This window comes from Macaca fascicularis, chromosome 9 (genome assembly GCF_037993035.2).
Source record: "Macaca fascicularis isolate 582-1 chromosome 9, T2T-MFA8v1.1".
Lineage (NCBI taxonomy): Eukaryota > Metazoa > Chordata > Mammalia > Primates > Cercopithecidae > Macaca > Macaca fascicularis.
Window position 1 is genome coordinate 104,411,819 of NC_088383.1, and position 19,821 is coordinate 104,431,639.

The 19,821-nt window shown below is 44.3% G+C and overlaps 1 protein-coding gene across 50 annotated transcripts in view; it reads right to left on the minus strand.

The window, feature by feature from the left end:
• SORBS1 (sorbin and SH3 domain containing 1) overlaps positions 1 to 19,821 on the minus strand; it is a 252,720-nt gene that overhangs the window by 181,673 nt on the left and 51,226 nt on the right. The gene's annotated exons all lie outside the window — the stretch shown is intronic.

Consider the following 19,821-nt stretch of genomic DNA (forward strand, 5'->3'; position numbering starts at 1 on the left):
CAACATACCACAGTTCCCACCACTCGCTACTGTCTCCTCAACACAGAGAAGAACTGGGGTTGTCATTAGTCATTACCCTTGCATTATTGTTTTTCTTGTGGTACAGAAATATTTTCTACTTATAATTCTAACAAAAGTGGGGAAACAAAACGGGCCTAGTTCCAAGAAAAAAAAATGGTACAGCACATACAGTAACTCAAGTTGGTGGCCTCACTCCTGCAGACATTTGCAACCCCCAAACAAGTACAACACTCCCACTTTACATGAATTAAATGAAAGCAGGAAACTGACTTGCCCGCTCCCATAGTTAGGTGCAGAGGTCAACCTAGGTCTCTCGATTGCCTAATCCAGGACTATTTCACTATGCTGGACTACATACTAGTGTTATACTATTTTATAAGCAAAAAAATTAATACAATAAACAAATACACACAATTAACTAATTAAAAATAATTATCAAAAATAATACTTTCAGAGAAGTATCAAAGTCAAGGAAATACAGTTGAAGCACCCCACTTTCCACTAAAATGCTTGCCATACATCAAAAGTGCTCAGTGTCCCAAACTGTCTGGAATACTTTGTCTGCTAGGAAAATCTCCCTTAGTATGCATCTTGAATACAAGACTGTAAATAAGTTTATGTACAAGGTAACAGCACTGTAATAAGAAAGCAATGTTCAACAATAAGATCTTGATAGTACTTATTTATATCACTCCCACAAAGAATTTATTGATTCATTCACTTAAATATTTATTGAGCCCCATTACACTCCAGGAAGTATGAAAGGTGATGGAGATACAAAAGTGAACAAGACCCTCAAGTTGCTCTATCTGCATAAAAGATAGATCCAGACACTCAAAATGAATTATAAAATAATGGGTAAGTGTAGTGATCTGCAGTCAAATGCTTTGCCCCAGAGCTAAACCCTCTACGGTAAGTGTAGTGATCTCAGTATGCACCTGTGTTACGGGAGCACTGAGCAGGGGCACCTGATATAGTGGAGGTGAAAAGATACTTCCTAGCATGGACAGAGGCCTCAGGAAATCCCAACGCTTGGATGGGAGTGGACCAGGCACAGGGAGAAATGGAGGACAATGGAGGCAAAAGCAAGGAGGTGAGAACAGCCCCTACAATTTGGTCTTGTCCAGATCTCTTATTAGCCTTGGGTCTTAAAAGCTCCTGCCTAATGCCACGTGACCCAACATCTGCTGGAACTTGATCCACAGCCCTACATATGCACTTACAGAAGTTTATCTTGACAAGTGCCCATAACAAAAATGTCACCGATTCAGCCCTGCTTCCTGGCAGTGCCTACCTATGACTCCCTGGAGTCTGCTGTCCCAGAGTCTGCAGGACGTAAGAAACATGGTGGTAGAAATACTAAGCCTTCAGGTGCAGTGGCTCCCACCTGTAATCCCAGCACTTTGGGAGGCCGAGGCGGGTGGATCACGAGTTCAGGAGTTTGAGACCAGTCCGACCAACATGGTGAAACCCCATCTCTACTAAAAATAAAAAATTAGCTAAGCATGGTGGTACACGCCTGTAATCCCAACTACTCAGGAGGCTGAGGCAGGAGAATTGCTTGAACCCAGGAAGCGGAGGTTGCAGTAAGCCAAGATCGCGCCACTGACGCCAGCCTGGGTGACGGAGTGAGACTCCGTCTCAAAAAAAAAAAAGAAAAAAGAAATAAAGAAATACTAAGCCTTTCATGATGGACAGAAGACAGTAAATAAAGATGTTTTTCTCATACCAGTCAAGGCTGCCCTGTCTATCTCCACCCCAGGGCCTGGATTTCCACAGCAAGAAGCTACTATGCATTTGAGCCTCAAGCAGGAAGCTTTGTGAAAAAATGTTCCAGAATATCTGCCCATCAAAATCCGCACATAGAGTCCTCCTTTTCTTCATAGATAAGAAAGAAGTGAGTCGCCAGCCCTGATCTAGACTGAGGCAAAGCTGGGGAAAAGCGCTCCAAAACACAGGCTGGAAAGAAGCACACAGAGGAGTAAAGACCGAACAGGTAGTCAAGGGTAGGGTTCCAGTTCAAGGCCCGTATGAGGAAACAAAGAGGCAGAATTCACCTGAAGAATCGGAAGAGCCTCCCTGGATCAGTAACTAGTGGGCACGTTCCCGAGTATGGCTGAAAATTGGAAACACCTGCAGAACTACAGCAACAAAATAATCCCCTACGTACCAGAGCCATTAAATCAGAATCTATGGTCTGGAGGTCCAAGCACTGTCCAGAACCTCCTCACACGTGATGGTGATGTCCAATATCAAAAGAGTGTATTTCACCTAGAGGTCTCAGAAGCTCCAAAACCTCTTCAAGGACATGAATTCAGCATCCTCCAGGAAGGAGCCAAGGATCCAGATCTTTAGGGGAGTAGCACATCCCTGGTATGTTTACCCACTCTCTGCATCACACTATGACAACAATCACAACTTCTTTTAAGGAAATGTAAAAAAAAAAAAAGGAATGCCAGCAGCCGGAATAGCAAATGGGTAGTGAAGTGGCCTTCCTCTTTGCCCCATCCCTTGTACACCATGACCCAATGTCAGTGCCTCTTGATAAACGAATGGAGGTGTCCAATCTCAGCAGCAGATCTGAGCCTTCATACACCTGTGTGGGTTCACTGCTCTGGCAGAACAAAGGATGTGAGAGTATCCAGTTATGCAGATGGCCTTCGAGGAATAGCTCCAAAGCACTCTGATCAGGTCCTTCCTGCCCACCAAAGGGCAGAACTCTACCGATCAATGCAGCACCTGCAAACCTGCCAAGCCCGGCTGAGCACTTCTCTTTCCAGATTTCCACTTTGTGGTCATGTAACAACCTGAGTAATCTCAAGCTAAGACTGGCAAAGTAAATGCCGTGTACCGCAAAGATGATGGACGGATCAGAGTAAACTGGCTCCCTGAATGCACCAGCCTGCAGAAATCTCTTCCCCCAACATTACAAGGTGCCACTAGGTGACCTTCAGGCAGCAGCCAGCACCAGAGAAACCCACAGCTGACCAAGGTCAACCTTCCTGATTGCAAGGCCCAGCAGCAATCCATACTATCCTTCCAAGGAACAAGGAGACAGGCAGGTGTTCCCATCAACCTAAGGATCCTCCATGTGAGCCATAATGCAAACTTGGAAGAGCATGGTAGAAGAGGAAGTTTAGGAAAAGCTCAAGATCATAATTTGCCCCTTCTTGGTGGCCTTTAATTTTTATTTTTATTTATTTATTTATTTGTGTTTTTTTGAGAAGTAGTCTTGCTCTGTCTCCCAGGCTGGATCTCGGAACACTGCAAGCCCCACCTCCCAGGTTCACGCCATTCTCCTGCCTCAGCCACCTGAGTAGCTGGGGATACAGGCGCCCGCCGCCAAGCCCGGCTAATATTTTGTATTTTTAGTAGAGACAGGGTTTCACCGTGTTAGCCAGGATGGTCTCGATCTCCTGACCTCGTGATCCGCCTGCCTCGGCCTCCCAACATGCTGGGATTACAGGCGTGAGCCACCACGCCAGGTGGTGGTCCTCAATTTTTAAAAGATTCACTAATTTTCCCTGCAGTACTGTTATATTCTGGCCTAAAACAAGACCTTTCTCTGTCCCAGCTCTCCAAAAGACCTCACAAGAGTCATCCCAGGCCCTGCCAAAGACCTCGAACCATCATCTCCCTTATTCGTCCCCCATCCCAAGAATACAGATCAATGCCAACCATTGTGAAAGTTGCCTCTGCCACCCTCATTCCTACCAAACATCAATCCAGACCACCCAACCCACTCTGGACCACTCTGGCCTCTCCTGTTACAAGTTCTCATAGCCCATGTATCTCTCCTTCCTAGCATGAATCACTTATATTTTCACATTGTTGTCCCACTAGCCTATATATGGACAGGGATCCATATAATCATTTCTGCTTTGCCTTGTTACTGCTGTTGTTTTAAAATTTTAAGGGGTCTTTGTTTGACTGGCTCACTGTATCCCAATATAGCACCTTGGAGCCCTCAGGTTTCCTTCAAAATACACCTCAAATTTCATGCCACTCAGCTCAGACTTGGTCCCTCTCTTCTTGTTCCAAATCCAAGGCCCAAGCTGCTTTCTGAGCTCACGACATATTCTCTTCTCCTTCTCCCTCCACAAATTCCAACTCTTCCATCAACAAACACGGGCAGTCCAAGGGAGAAAATACCCAACTGGCCCTGAGGCTGACTAACTTGGGAAGGAAACAAATCAGAAGTCATCTATTTCATGTTTGGGCAGTGTTTTTTTGTTCTTTGTTTTTTGTTTGTTTGTTTTTTGAGACAGAGTCTCACCCTGTCACCCAGGCTGGAGTGCAATGGCATGATTTCAGCTCACAGCAACCTCAGTCTTCCAGGTTCAAGCAATCCTCCTGCCTCAGCCTCCTGAGTAGCTGGGACTACAAGCACGCACCACCATGCCCAGCTAATTTTTGTATTTTTAGTAGAGACGGGGTGTCGCCATGTTGGCCAGGCTGGTCTCGAACTCTTGACCTTGTGATCTGCCTGCCTCGGCCTCCCAAAGTGCTGGGATTACAAGCGTGAGCCACTGTGCCCCGCCATGGGCAGTGTTTTTTTAAATCACACTGCATTATTTTATTTAAGATGATGTTCTAATATGCAAAATGAATCCCTTTTCTGACCTTGAAAAAGACTTCTCTCTTTTCCATAACAAAACCCACTGGGGCCATAACCGGTGCCAACATCTCCAGGATGTGAACCCCACTGAAGCTTCCCGGGTCCTCAGTGCTGAGGTGGCTCCCACTTCCCAACCACCTCCTGGCTGTGTTCCCATTGCCCAGCTGTCCTCCTCCTGCATCCATTGGCAAAGGAAGATGAATCCTCAAGAGCTTTTTAAAGCTCTTCCACCTACTCCACTGATTTAGTAGGAGGGAGAATGAATGTTTCCAAGTTCTCTGAATGACACAAAGCTCATAAAGTATAACGAAATTAGTTGAAAAATAGCAAAATGAGTTTAGCTCCCCCTTCAAAAAAAAAAAAAAAAAGGAAAGCATGCCTACTTTCAATGATTCACAATGACTTCACAATTTTTCCTCCACTAGGATATGTATTCTTCCTCCCAAAGCTAATGGTTCTCTCTCCTCCCCCTCCCTAAGACAGTGTAGGGCCAGATCTCCAGAAACCTCTTCTATCTGATTTGAGACCCCCTGAAAAAATCTCGACGAAGCCCAGGGTACCCCATGCCAGAGGGTCCTTCCCCACTAGGGTCTTTGCATTTGCTGTTCTCTCTGCCTGCAAAGCTCTTCCCCTTTTTCTCACCAGGGAAAGAGAGCGTTCCCACTTTTGAGAGCTCAGATCAAATATGCTTTTTCACTGGGGCCAGCCCAGACTCCCTAACCTTACTCTCGCCAGCAAAAGCCGCTTTCCTTGTAGACCCTCTCACAATCTGTAATTATCTTATTTATCCATATTTCCCTTTAGGCGGTAAGAATCTTGCCCAACTTGTTTACTGCTGTACCCCCAGCAACACAACACATAGCAAGTACTCAGTAAAATGTTGCTGAGTGGGTGGGCGGGTAAACAAGGAGGCGGCGGCAGGCCGGTGGGAACAGGCCTAAGAGCCCTTTAAAGATGCCCCGTGGCATCTTCATCATGGCATGAAGCATGGGCAGGACTTCACCATGGCCTCTCTTGGGTCTCTTGGTTTCTCTTGCCTTGATTCTTCTCAAGTCTGTTGCTACTTAGATACTGGTTCCACCACCATATACCCCCAGTTCCACCCCAATTGTTCAGACCTGGGTATTTCCCAGGAAACCTAGTTCCCATGTTTGGCTTCTCTTACTCTGCTCCCATTCAGCCATCCTCAGCTTGAAAAATTCAGACATCCACAGGGATGTCTGACCTTTTATGACTTCAAGAGCTTCAAGACTCTAACCCAAGCCCACCCCTCGAACCATATCTCCAATACCCCATTTCGCCCTCCATCACCACCAATGAGCTCATGGCTCAGCTCTCTGGATCCCATGCCTAAACCTTTGCTCAGGTCTCTACTGCTTAAAACATCTTTCTGCTACCTCATTACCTGGTAGCTTCCTTCCACCCCTTAAGTCATCCCTCACCACCACCACCACCCCACCCCCAGGCTAGAACTGATACCCTTTCCCTCTGCCCCACAGTCATATTTGCCCTCAACATCTGGAAATTATCTTTAATCTCTTTGTTTGCCCCAAATGACTGCTCCTTGATGGTTGGGACCCATCCAATTCATCCCTGTTGGCCCAGAGCCTGGCACATAGTAGGCACTCAATAAACACACACGGAACTAAACTATCTTGTTTGCTCCTTGACAATTCCCATTTCCAAAGTGACTCTTTGCAGAATATTAATACTCAGTACAAGTAACAGAACTATTGTTATTATGCATGCTTACTTAAGCCAACTGATAAGAAATAGCTGGGGTGGTAGTTTCACCATCATCATCATCAAACTGAAGACCTGAATGCTAACAGGCAGAAAGGTATGGTACAAAGAGTACTGGTTCTGGGTTCAAGTCCAGACTAGGGTGCTTGCCAGCAGTATAATTATGGGCATGACACCTTCCTTCTCTGGCCCTAAGTCTCTTCCTCTGTAAGATAAAAGGCCCAGTCAGACACGAATGGTCACATACTATATGATTCCATTTACATGAAATGTCCAGAATAGATAAATCTATAGAGACAGAAAGTAGATTGTTGGTTGTCAGGGAAAGGGGTAGAGGGGAATGGAGTGAAAATGCTAAATGGAGTGTCTTTTTGGGGTGACAAAAATGTTCTGGAATTAGTAGTGATGGTTGCAAACCTTTGTGAATATACTAAAAAAAAATGTCTACTTAAATGGTTAAAACAATGAATTTTGTGTTATGTGAATTTTATCTGAATAAAATAAAGAAAGGGCTAGACTAGAACAGAGGTTGAAAATTGGAGGTCCAGCAGGCCACACCAGGCCCATGGCATGTTCTTTAGACCTAAACAAAGTTTTCAATATGTTATATTTGCACAAATAATTCAAAAGCCAAAGATTTTCTTTTTAACTATTATTTTTTTTTACAGAGATATTGTCTCATGATGTTGCCCAGGCTGGTTTCAAGCTCCTGGGCTCAAGCAATCCTCCCGCCTGGCCTCCCAAAGTGCTGGGATTACAGGCATGAGCCACAGTGCCCAGCCTCAAAGGTTTTCTTGATTATGGTGGTGACTACACAAATCTGCATAGGATTACATACATGTGTGCACACACACAAATGAGTACATACAACACAAGTGATATCTGAATTAGAACTATAGATTGCAGCATGTCAATTTCCTGGTTTTCATGTCATACTATACCTACCTAAAATATTAACACTGGGGAAGTGGGGTGAAGGACACACAGGATCCCTCTGTACCATTTGTTGCCACTTTCTGTGAGTCTATAATGATTTTTTTTTTTTTTTTTTTTTGAGACAGAGTCTTGCTCTGCCGCCCAGGCTAGAGTGCAGTGCCATAATCTTGGCTCACTGCAACCTCCACCTCCCAGGTTCAAGAGATTCTCCTGCCTCAGCCTCCCCAGTAGCTGGGATTACAGGCAGCCGCCACCACGCTCAGCTAATTTTTGTATTTTTAGTAGAGATACGGTTTCACCATGTTGGCCAGGCTGGTCTCGAACTCCTGACCTCAAGTGATCTGCCAGCCTCAGCCTCCCAAAGTGCTGGGATTACAGCCACGAGCCACCATGCCTGGCCTTATAATGATTTTTAAATTATGATAAAATTTATAAAGCCAAACCTTTTATAATTCCAAAATGTGGCTTCTCCTTAAAAATAACAGGATCTGGCAACACTGGGCCTCAAGGAGAACAACTGGATGGAGCCGGGTAGTAGCTGCTGCCCTGTAAACGGCCATGGCTCTCCGATTCATCTCCCTAACACCAAAGCTGACTGTTGGCTGCCATTGATCCCAACTGCACGCACCGGGTTTTCTCTTACAAAAGATAAATATTTATCTATCCAAAACAGGAAAACGAAAGGTCAAGAGTCTTATGTTTCCAGAAAAAAGGAAGACCACAACATGTTTGTGAGACAGGAGAACATTCCTAACAGTTTGGTCTTCAATCTCTTACCCTTCATCTCGTGCTACCTGCCTGACCTCTGAAGCATTTGAGGTTTAGACTCCTGGACCCAATTTCTTACTCTAAGTCAGCAAATAAACTTTAAAATCAAACTACTGGAAAAGAATACAGCTTAAGTACACAATATCTCATTCTCCCCTAAGTATGTTGGTTCTTTCATCTCGCCTTTCCTGAGAACACAGGATCCTGCTCTCAGCCATCAAAAGGAAAGGTTCCACCCCTTATGCAAGATCACATTCAGAAAAATAAATAGGATTTCTTTTCTCCACTGAAACTATAGTTCTATTTAGTAAGGTAGGGAAAAGACCCTCAGGGTGTGCATTCCCCCACCTTTCTTACCACCCCACCACCCCCCCACTCCTAGAGAACGTGCTTGGAATGCAACTGTCCCTGAAAAGGGGGCGGGCATAGTCACAGACAACCCAAGTAAATTGCCAGTGAATGTTTTTAGCACAGCCATTTCCAACCAGGTTACACAAAAAGATCACCTGGGGCTCCAGCCTGATGGATGAATTTTAATATCCTCTCCTCAGGTGACACGCAAGCAGTCTGCCCAGCATGAATCCATCCTGGGGTGCCTGGAAATCAGTGATCTAGAAAACTCTGATCCCTGGCTACCTGGACAGCAGGGTGGGACATACGTCGCCAGCCACCAGCCACAGGTGGCAATTGAGCCCTTGAAATATGGTTAATGTAGGCCGGGCGCGGTGGCTCAAGCCTGTAATCCCAGCACTTTGGGAGGCCGAGACGGGCGGATCACGAGGTCAGGAGATCGAGACCATCCTGGCTAACATGGTGAAACGCCGTCTCTACTAAAAATACAAAAAAAACTAGCCGGGCGAGGTGGCAGGCGCCTGTAGTCCCAGCAAAGTAGTCCCAGCTACTCGGGAGGCTGAGGCAGGAGAATGGCGTGAACCTGGGAGGCGGAGCTTGCAGTGAGCTGAGATCCGGCCACTGCACTCTAGCCTGGGTGACAAAGCAAAAAAAAAAAAAAAAAAAAAGAAAAAAGAAATATGGTTAATGTGACTTGAGATGTGCTGTAAGAGTCATGCACACATTGGATTTTGAAGACTCAGAATTTTTAAAAAGAATGTAAAATATCTGAGAGTTTTTTTATACAATTACATATGGAAATGATGATAATATTTTGGATATACTGAGTTAGAAAAAAGTGTTGTTAAAATTAATTTTGTCTGTTTCTACTTTTTTAACGTGGCTACTAGAAAGTCTTAAATTACCTATGTAGCTCATATCATATGTCTACTGCACAGCCAGACTCAAGGAGGCACTCATCATTCTAGAGTGGGGATTACAGTCATAACTGAAAAGGCAAGAAGGTTGGCCACACTGGTTTCCACCTACCAACTGTGTGATGTTAAACGAGTTCTCAATCTCTGATGTCCAGTTTCCTCCCCTGTACACAGGCACGATAACATCCACACCCTGGGCTGCTGCTGAGCGCACATAAAAGAAGAGAGCTGGAAGCACTAACCACACATCTTCTCCCAGCTGGTACTCAACACCTGCACACCGCCGGCCCTTCTTCCTTCCCCGCCTTCCTTAAGGACACAAAATTTGAGTTCAGGATCATCTGGCTTCAAACTTACTCACCACAATGTCCAGTTCTGCACAGTGGCAGGAAGTAGGACAGTGGTTCTCCATCTACAGGGTAAAAGGAATCATCCGGGATGCCCGAACCCCCCAGAGGTTCTGACTCTGTCCAGCCGGTATGGGTCCAGGCACACACATTTCCCACGAGCGCCTCAGAACATCCTGATGCCTGGGGTCTAGAAGTCACTTTGAGAAACACGGACACAGCTGAGAAATAGTGACCAATATCAGCAAGACTCCCTGGGGACTTCCCCAGCCAGTCAGACAGACCAGCCTGAACAAGGCAGGTGTGGCCCACGGAGAGACCAGGAACTGGTCACAGGCCTTTTGCCAGCATAGGGCTGCTCTCCTGAGATCTTTCAAACCTAGGCAGGCAATCACCGTCTGCCCTGGGCACTGCTTCAAACATCAGAAGGCAGCTGACACTTCCTGCCCTCACACAGGGCCCCTTACGGGGGTCAAAAAATATGGACAATTTCAAGGTACCCAACAGCTTGGCCAATGGGCTAAAAAGACCTTGCTGAAGCCAGGCATGGTGGTGTGGGTCTGTAGTCCCACCTCCTCGGGAGGCTGAGGCAGGAAAATGGCTTGAGGCCAAAATTTCAAGGCTGCAATGTGCTATGATCGCACCTGTGAACAGCCACTGCACTCCAGCCTGGGCAGCATAGCATGACCCTGTCTCTAAAAAAATAAATAAATAAGTAAATAAGACTGTGATGCTTATTTACTTACCAGCAGTACCAGGCGGGTCTTTTTTCCTGCTCTTGCCTGGTACTCTTGCCTGAAATCTGAGTGTCAGTCTTCTGGATGTCACTCTTCCGCAGAAGCATTGCTCTGCCCTCCTAGGAGGCAACAGAAAGAAGCTCCATGCGCAGACCTGCAAGTCCCAGCAGCCTGTTTGTTCTGGGGCCTTTAGCCACTCAAAGAAGTCATCTCACTGAACGTGAATGTTGGACAGGCAGCTCACACAGATCGATTCGACCCCACGAGGCACAGACAGAAGAAAGCACTCTCTTTATCTAAGCTAAACAGTCACTGCTCCTTGCCTTGGTCTAAAAATCTACTCTGTGCTAAACCACCTCCACCTCAAAGCAGAACAAAAGAGCAATTTCTTGGAGAACAAAAATTAAAATATCCTTCCCCAATAATATTTCTTTCAGCAAAATGTGGCCTAGAAACTCAACCTATTCTTTCTTCTCAAAGCAAATTTCCTTTCTATTTATGGAAAAAATACAGTCTGAATGAATTGCCACATTTCCCCACTAAATTCAAACTGCCTCAAATTATTTTTGAAGAGAGGGTATGAAGTAAATAAGCACTGAATCTGAGAACTCTGACATATTTCTTTATTTTTAACACAGGAAAATGATCTGGGATTTGTGCAGAATGAAGTAATAAGCTGACTTCAGCAAATCAGCCTGAGGCCCCCCCGCCACAGAGCACTTCCGCCATCACCCACCTTCCAGAATGTGCTTCTCACACTCTACTGCCTCACCATCAGCCCCAGATAGAACAGACCAGTGTCGCCTGAACATAACTGGGTCTCCATGTAGCCCAGCGTCCATTTGGTGGCCATACAAGGAAGCAATCCAACTCAAACATAATAAAAATTAACTTAAAATGTTAGGGGATCTCTTGTGGAGCACCAAAAGAAGGGAATTAAATTATTAATGCACAGGAAAGTATCTTCAAAGTCCTTTCTCCTTCTCTACCACTTGATATCCTAAACACAGACAGCTCCTCTAGAAACTTCCTTTTACTTTTCATCTCCTCACTCTCCCTAAACCCCAGTTGATAAACACTTTCCTCTCCCTCCTCCTTTCCTTTGGCCTTCATTCTCTCCTCTCACCTACAAGTATTGGCCCTTTCAGATGCCAGTAGCTGCTTACACACATACACACACACAAACACACACACACAAACACTCTGACCATCCCTACTTCCTAGTTCTCTAATTCAGCCTCTACTCATTGCCCTGACTCCACATGAAAAAGGCCCAGGCACTAAACTAACCAAGAGAAACTTCTCCTTAGAAGGTAGTGTTACTAGGAAAGTTGAGTAATAGACAATAGAATTCTCTTTCGCAGACAGAAGAGGAGAAAGTCCATGAATACTCACAGTGGCATGTGGCAAGAGGTGGGAGATGCTAGAAGCTAATGCCTAGTAGTGCTGAATGTCACCGCTCAGATCAGCTGGACCCAGCTTCAGAAAAGATGCTCTTTATATCCAATTTAGACCTCTGCTGCAGAGAGAACTCCAGCACAGCCATTAATAAACCACACCACCCTGACCTCCAAAAGTCTCTCAACACACCGCCTGGCTATATCTATCTCTACATTACCTGGGATAACACAGTAAATAGACAGGGATATTTCCCAGGTCTCTGTCTACAGCAGAGATTCATCTTGGTGCTTAGAGAAGTTTAACAATGACCTGAAAGTGAGGAACTGTGGGCCTAGCGCCGTGAAGAACTTCTAAAATGGCTCTGCTTGTACAAATAGTTTGTTCCTCCATTCTCCATGCACTGAGGAAGTTTGAGAGGCAGTGAGGACGAAAACAGAGAAACTATGATGAATATGACCCAGCCTCTACTCCTATGGATTAGCTGTGTGGCCCTGGGCAAGTTTCTGCACCTCTCTGAGCCTATTTCCATTTCTGCACAATGGCATGGCTGGCCATAGGTGATCAAGTTCCTTTCCAGCACTGACATTTCACAGCTCTGTGATTTTAAGGATACCTGCCATGGGGGTCATGGCCAAACGGGTGGGAAGAAGGGCAGACAGAAGAGGGGGTACAAGCTATTATAAAATCTTAATTATTACTAATCATTGATTGGAGCTCTAAGAAAACATTCACTGCAACTCCAAAACCTGCAGATGCCAAGTGTGGTCAGCAGTCACGGGTCAGTTTCTGGGAGCCCTAATCTTAATAAGAAAAAGATGTGCACACTATTTCTAACAGGCCACTTATGGGCCACAGGAAGATGCACTAAAGGCAGTGACTTCCTCTCACTGTAGCAAGACCCTCCCAATCCAGTGAAGTCCAGAGTTCATTCTCCCTGGTCTGCAGATGAGCGCACAGGGTCTGAATGACTCCCCAAGTCGCACAGTCTGGTGGTAGCAAAACCAAGAGAGAAGCCCAGATTGTCTGACTTCCCAGCTCACATTAAATGCCAATTAGATAACTGTGTGGGATCGCTGCAAAGCATAGACACTTAGAAACCCACACACAGATTCACCTAATTGGTCGAAGAGGACGGGGGAGGACTCTGCAAATGGGGAGCCAAGAGCAGCCTTTCCCTTCCTTCTCCACCCTGCCAAGCAGGTTGGTCACCAGCCCTGGGGGTTAGTATCCACCTGCTACCCTGTTACATGTACAGACATCTGTCTTTAAGTCATTGCAGGTGGTGGCTCATAATCTAGAGCTGAAGATCTTAACCTGAGCCCCAACTAAAATTATATGCAAAGACTCCACAACTTTTTATACGTGTATCCCTGCACAAATCTTTTAACATCTCAGTGGCTCAGTGTTCCCATCTGCAGAACAGAGATAACAGTGCCTACACCTCACAGGGTTGTGATGAGCATCAAAAGAGATAATACACCTAAGTGCTTAGCACAATGTCTACAACATAAATGTTAGTTATTTTCATATAATTTTTCTGGAAAAAGTGTCCAAAGCTTTCATCAGATTCTCAAAGGGGTCCATGTTCCAATAAAAACTAAAAACTCTTGTTCTATACCCTATCCTTGGAATGGAACTGAGGTCATCCTGTAAGAACACAAATGCCCCCTCTAGCTTCGGGACCTGTCCAGATGAAAGGGATGGGAGGCTTTCTACGCCCCCCTATTCCTGGAGGGCTGTGGAGAGTGAGGAGATGAAAAGTAAAAGGGAGTTTCTAGAAGAGCAGCTGCCATCGTGTACGAGATACCAAGTGGTAGAGACGGAGAAAGAATTTCATTTTCCTAGGCATTAATAATTTAATTCTCTCCCGTTGGTGTTCAACAAGAGATCCACTAACATTTTAAATTAATTTTTATGATGTTTGAGTTGGATTGCTTCCTTGTATGGTTACCATTCTTTGTTTTCACAGTTCCCCAGCAGAAGCGTCAGAAAGGGTGACCAGAAAACTGGAGTACAGGGCTGGGAAACGGTGCCAGAAGCTCCTCCTCCCGTGTTCTGCGGGACTCCACGGGAGTGGGTTTAAACCCGAGTATGTGGACACTGGAGTTGGGGAATTTGGCTCTCTTCTTTCTCATTTAGATTAGGACCAAAATGGATTGGAGGAGGCATTTCCCAGCCACAAAAAATGCCTATTTCTGGCCTCCAGTGTCAGAAGGAATACGGGGATCCTAGGTCCAAAACACAGAAGAGCCCTAACCGCAGAGCCTCAGCCTTGGGTCCACAGCCCAGAAAACTCCACTCAGGTAGAAATGAGTGTAGAGGACATAGATGAATGTCTAACACGAGAGTCAATTCAAACATCACACATCTTTACTCTCAGCTGGAACAGTAGCAACTCCATAAAGGCTCGGGTAACTCTAATAGGCAGTTAAGTCTATCTTCGACTGATCAAGAGTGGGGAAATATATTATTACTTAATAAACATGGTGTTGGGTTGGATGAAATTTTTCAGAGCAAGGGGTATTTAGAAGAAAAATAAATAAGTATAAAAACAAAAGAAGGGCGTCTCTGATGACAAAAAGGCTGGGAACAACAGTTCCCATGGCAGCCCCGGCTCCCGACGTCCCTAAGCTCCAATCTGTCATCCCTCCTGTATTCTCTACCTTGTTATCCCATCGGCAGACTGAGAATGAATTTCAAAGCAACCATGCTTTTTTACAAATCATTTTCTCTAATATAAAAGTAATACATGTTAATCATAGAAAGCTGGGAAAACAAAGGAAGTCTCAGAGAAAACACAAGAATCTGTCCACCAATGTTAACATGTTAATTTATCGCTGCCAGTCTCTCTCTTTCTCTCTTTCTTTTTCTTGGTTTAAAGCAAATTATTTTTATCTTTATTTAAAGACTTAATATCATACTAAATTTCCTAAGATAGCAAGCATCCTGAAGATTCAGTAAAAGCAGAAAGTCCAGAAAAGCTTAAAACTTGTCGGCAAAATGAAGACAGTGCAAATGTGAGTGTATGTTCACATGTGTGCACACACACACTCACACACACACACACATGCAGGTCTTGCTTCTCAGAGGCCTCTTAAACTCTCACAACACAGGACGGTCACTGGCCACCCCGAACTAAAAAGTTTAAACTTAGAAGATCAAAAAAGAACTCCACCCACTAAAACAATGGTCTTTAAGTATCAAAAAGCCTAGCATTTCCAATTTTCAAAAACCTAAAACCTATTATGTGTACCTTGGCACCAATCTGGGTCAGTTCCTGGTGGGGTTCCAGGACAGAATTTCAAAAGATGCTGTAATTATTCCTCATGTCACTGATACCATTCTATCAGACTCAAATAAATCAAAATCATAAGAAAAACAAAACTGAACCTCTGGCAATACACTCACTACTTAGAAAACAAGAGTTTTCTAAATACTGAGAAAACCAGCTCCTTTTACGGTTGCCTCATAAAATCATTTCTAATGAGACTTATGCCAGACCTATGGAAACAATAATTTGCTGACCAGTTTCAACAAACTGCACCCAAGTGATTTTTCCAAAGAGAAAGCATTTAAGGGTGAAGGTAAGAGAAGTCCTAGGGCAGGTGGGAGAACGTGTAACACTGCATGGTTTCTTTGTTGTTGTTGTTTTGAGAGGGAGTCTCCCTCTGTCACCCAGGCTAGAGTGCAGTGGCATGATCTTGGCTCACTGCAACCTCCACCTCCCGGGTTCAAGTGATTCTCCTGCCTCAGCCTCCTAAGTAGCTGAGATTACAGGCACCCACCACCACGCCCGGCTAAGTTTTGCATTTTTAGTAGAGACGGGGTTTCACCATGTTGGCCAGGCTGGTCTCGAACTCCTGACCTTAGGGGATCCGCCCACCTCGGCCTCCCAAAGAACTAGGATTATAGGCGTGAGCCACCGCACCCGGACAACAGCTGCGTGTTAGACTCATTTTTATCAAGACTCAAATACAGTTAGAAGATACTTGTTCTGGTATGTACAAAACTGGTCCTCCTCCCTAACCATATCTAGTCACAGGTGGGTGAGGACTTGGGAAGGAATACAGGCACCTAGAAGTGAGGGATGGGTAGGCCCTGGAATTACAGAGCCGCCACCACTCAAAAAGCCTGTTCTTAACCTTCTGATATCCCTTCCTGAAAAGCAGCCTGATCTTCCCTTGCACAAAACAGGATACTTTCTTCCTGGAAAGTATCAATTAATAAAATGTATAAGTAATTTAATCTTCAACTTCCAAATTTCATTTTTAAAGGTACCATAGTTAGCTCTTACTTAATATCTTTCTTCTCTAAAAAAAAACCCAGAATTTTAAAACTAAACATACACACACATTCACATAGAGGGAGATATGTGAAAAACAAAATGGGACACACAGAAATTAAAGGGCTACCAGGCACGGTGGCTCACGCCTGTAATCCCAGCACTTTGGGAGGCCAAGGAGGGTGGATCACCTGAGATCAGGAGTTCAAGACCAGCCTGGCCAACATGGCAAAACCCTATCTGTACTAAAAACACAAAAATTAGCTAGGTGTGGTGGCACACGCCTGTAATCTCAGCTACTCAGGAGGCTGAGGTAGGAGAATCACTTGAATCCAGGAGGCAGAGGTTGCATTGAGCCAAGATCACACCACTGCACTCCAGCCTGGGTAAGAGAGCGAGACTCCATCAAAAAAAAAAAAAAAAAAGGAAAGGGAAAGGGAAAGGAAGAAATTAAAGGGCATCTAAGTCAAAACAGTAGTGGCCCAGACTTTTTTTTTTTTTTTAGACAGAGTCTCACTCTGTCATCCGGGCTGGAGTGCAGTGGCGTGATCATACCTCACTGCAGCCTCAAACTTCTGGATGCAAGAGAACGTCCTGCCTCCACCTCCCAAGTAGTTGGACTGTAGGCGTGCAACACCATGCCCAGTTAATTTTTTAGTATTTTGTAGAGACGGGATCTTGACGTTTTGCCCACGCTGGTCTTGAACTCCTGGGCTCAAGCAATCCTCATACCTTAGCCTCCCAAACTGCTGGGATTATAGGTGTGGGCTGGCACACCCAGCCCAGACTATTCAGACATATAAATATGTGACACTTTTGTGGAATAAAGGCTGAATATGGTATTTTTCTATACTGACTAAATCTCCAGGAAACTGTTTCCTAAAAAAGGTCACTGCAATGTTCTCAACTAATGGAGTATATGATGCTGAAAGTTCAAGTCAGACTCATCTAAGCCATAAAAGCCAATCAATAATGTTTCTTGCATTTGTATGGTGCCATTACTTTTTCCAAAATGCATCTATTACCTCATTTTATACCACTTATGTAAGAACAAAAGGAAGAGTAATATGTTGACTGGTTGGACAAACTGTACCGTCAAGAATGCTCCTATCCTCTGAAATGGATGAAAGTTCCAGACAAGAATGTCAGATGAGCGGGAAAGAGCTTTCCAATGAGAAGAGCTATCCAACATTAGAAAGAGTGGCTCCTAGACAGTGAGTTGCTCATTACCAGAGGTACACAAGTAGAGCTGTTAAAACCATGTGGCTTCCAACTGCTCTAATAACTTTAAGATTCAGAGTCTTCAAGTTTCTTACAGTGGAAGCCATGGGGGCATTGCCCTGTTGCCTTCTCTCATTCCTCATTCATGAGAAAGATGTTAAGCTCACTGACGTCAGTCCCAGTGAAGTCTTCTCCAGAACTCAGAAGGGCCATAAATAGAGAGACAAAGGGCAGGAGGTGGGAGTTATTCACTAGCGTGGAGGAAGCAGGATAAACCCAGAGGAATGGCCTCTGGAATTATACAAAGAATTTGGAGGTGACTGGGGGTGGCCCTGGGAACAAAGTAAAACTGTCAGAACTCAGATAACAGTCCACATTCCAGAGATTGGATTGTAGCAGCCCTTCTGGAAAAGGGGCACTTCTTGGGACTTTATAGAAATCCAGCTGGGTCCCCCAGACACAGGCATCTCCACCGCTGCCCCACAAACCCTGTACATCACCAAACATGAACAGAAGACATCTTCTGAGAGTTTTCTGAAACTGAGAGCTCAAGGAAGGTGCCTTCTAGGAACCCCACCCCACCCCCGCCAAGTTTTCCAGAGTCTAGCAAACAATTTACTAGGGTTGTATATTTTCTCTACACTCTACTTTTATGACCAAAGGATAATAAAATAATTGGTAATCTGTAATTTGGTCCAAAAAATAACCTCCAGGAGATGCCTTAAATTCAATCCAGATTCTGACAATCCCCTGGTTTTATTTGGTCTACAGAGCTCATAGCAACACATGGCCCAATTCAAGCCAATAACTTAGAGTTTTGGAGCAGACTTTAAAAGTCTTACTGGCAAAATCACAAAAGGCCAAAGAATGCTCACGTTATTCCAAATAAGGAAAGCTTGTCCCTCTCGGATAAGGCCTGACACCCAAGATTTTCAGAGAAGAAGACAGGATTTTTCTTCCAAAAAAAAAAAAAATGAGGATGGAAAGGGAAGGAAAAGAGAACCAAATCTTCATCTTACATGGTGATAAGTTAACAGATGATGTCCAAAAGACAGATTTACTACCAAAAGGAAGTAAAACATACAGGTTACTATCAAATGTGGAAGTAAATATCAAAAGAATCAGTTAAGAGTTTAAAGTGGCTGCCACCCGGGCAGCAGGGGGCTAAAGGTGACGGTGCCGGAGACTGTGGTCCTATAGAAATATTTGATTCTTGAAACTCTATGCCTGTGTAACTTTGGTAAAAACTACAAATTTTAAAAGCTAGAAGAAAGCAGGGGAAGGGCTAATATACACTAAATGCATGCATTTCCAAACTTTAGCTATAAAAAGTAAATAATACTTTTGGTAAATGATAATACTGTATGTAAATATTGTTTATCCATATGTTTCAACCAGAGCATTACATCTTAATAACTCCTTTTCTGATTAAAGTAATACTGTTCACTGTTTTTAAAAAGATAAAAAATAACTCACCCTTCCCCCACAAAAAAAGAAAAAATAGTCATAAAATTACCACCCAGAAAAAAACTGCTGGATGATATGAAGGTATTTCCTTTTCTCTTTATATATATGTGTATATGTATATTCATGTATCAATACAGACAATTTTCTTTAACTCTTTGGGCTCATCCAAAGACAAAAAGGTTTTTGTTTAGGGGAAAGAAAGCTTTTTTTTTTTTTTTTTTTTTGAGACAGAGTCTCACTCTCCCACCCAGGCTAGAGTGCAGTGGTGCAATCTCAGTTCACTGCAACCTCCGCCTCCCAGGTTCAAGGGATCTCCTGTCTCAGCCTCCCAAGTAGCTGGGATAACAGGCACCTGCCACCACGCCCAGCTAATTTTTGCATTTTTAGTAGAGACAGGATTTCACCATGTTGGCCAGGCTGGTCTTGAACTCCTGAGAAAAAGCATTTTATTTGGAAGATTATTAAATAAATTGCGTCTTTGCTTCTTACAGCACCATCGGTCAATATCAAGCGTTCATTCTAAAAGGACAGGTAGGTATGTCAGGTTGTCAAAAGTTTTTGAAAAGTGAAGGTATTAACAGGCATGGTGGCTCACACCTGTAGTCTCAGCTACTGGGGAGGATCACTCGAGCCTAGGAGGTTTGAGACCAGCCTGGACAACATAGAGACCCTGTCAAAATTTTTTTTTAAGTGGGAAAAAAATGAAAGCGAAGATGTAATTTTTCAGAATTTCTGGACATAAATTACAGCATTAAAGAGAGGACCCTTATGAGGATGGGAAGGGAAAGGAAAAGAGAACCAAATCTGGTTCCCCCTCAAATTGTGCTGTTTTCTAACTCTGCTCACAAGCCCGCTCATGCACGTTTATTTCATTCCATGCAAGCCTGTCTTTGCTTTCTCCTCCCTACAACCCTACTTGTCACTAGCTTTCCTCTCCACCCCAACTTCCTGTTTTATTCCACTCTCTCACACCTGTACCTTTTCCGTGCCACCTGTAACCTGATGCAATGTG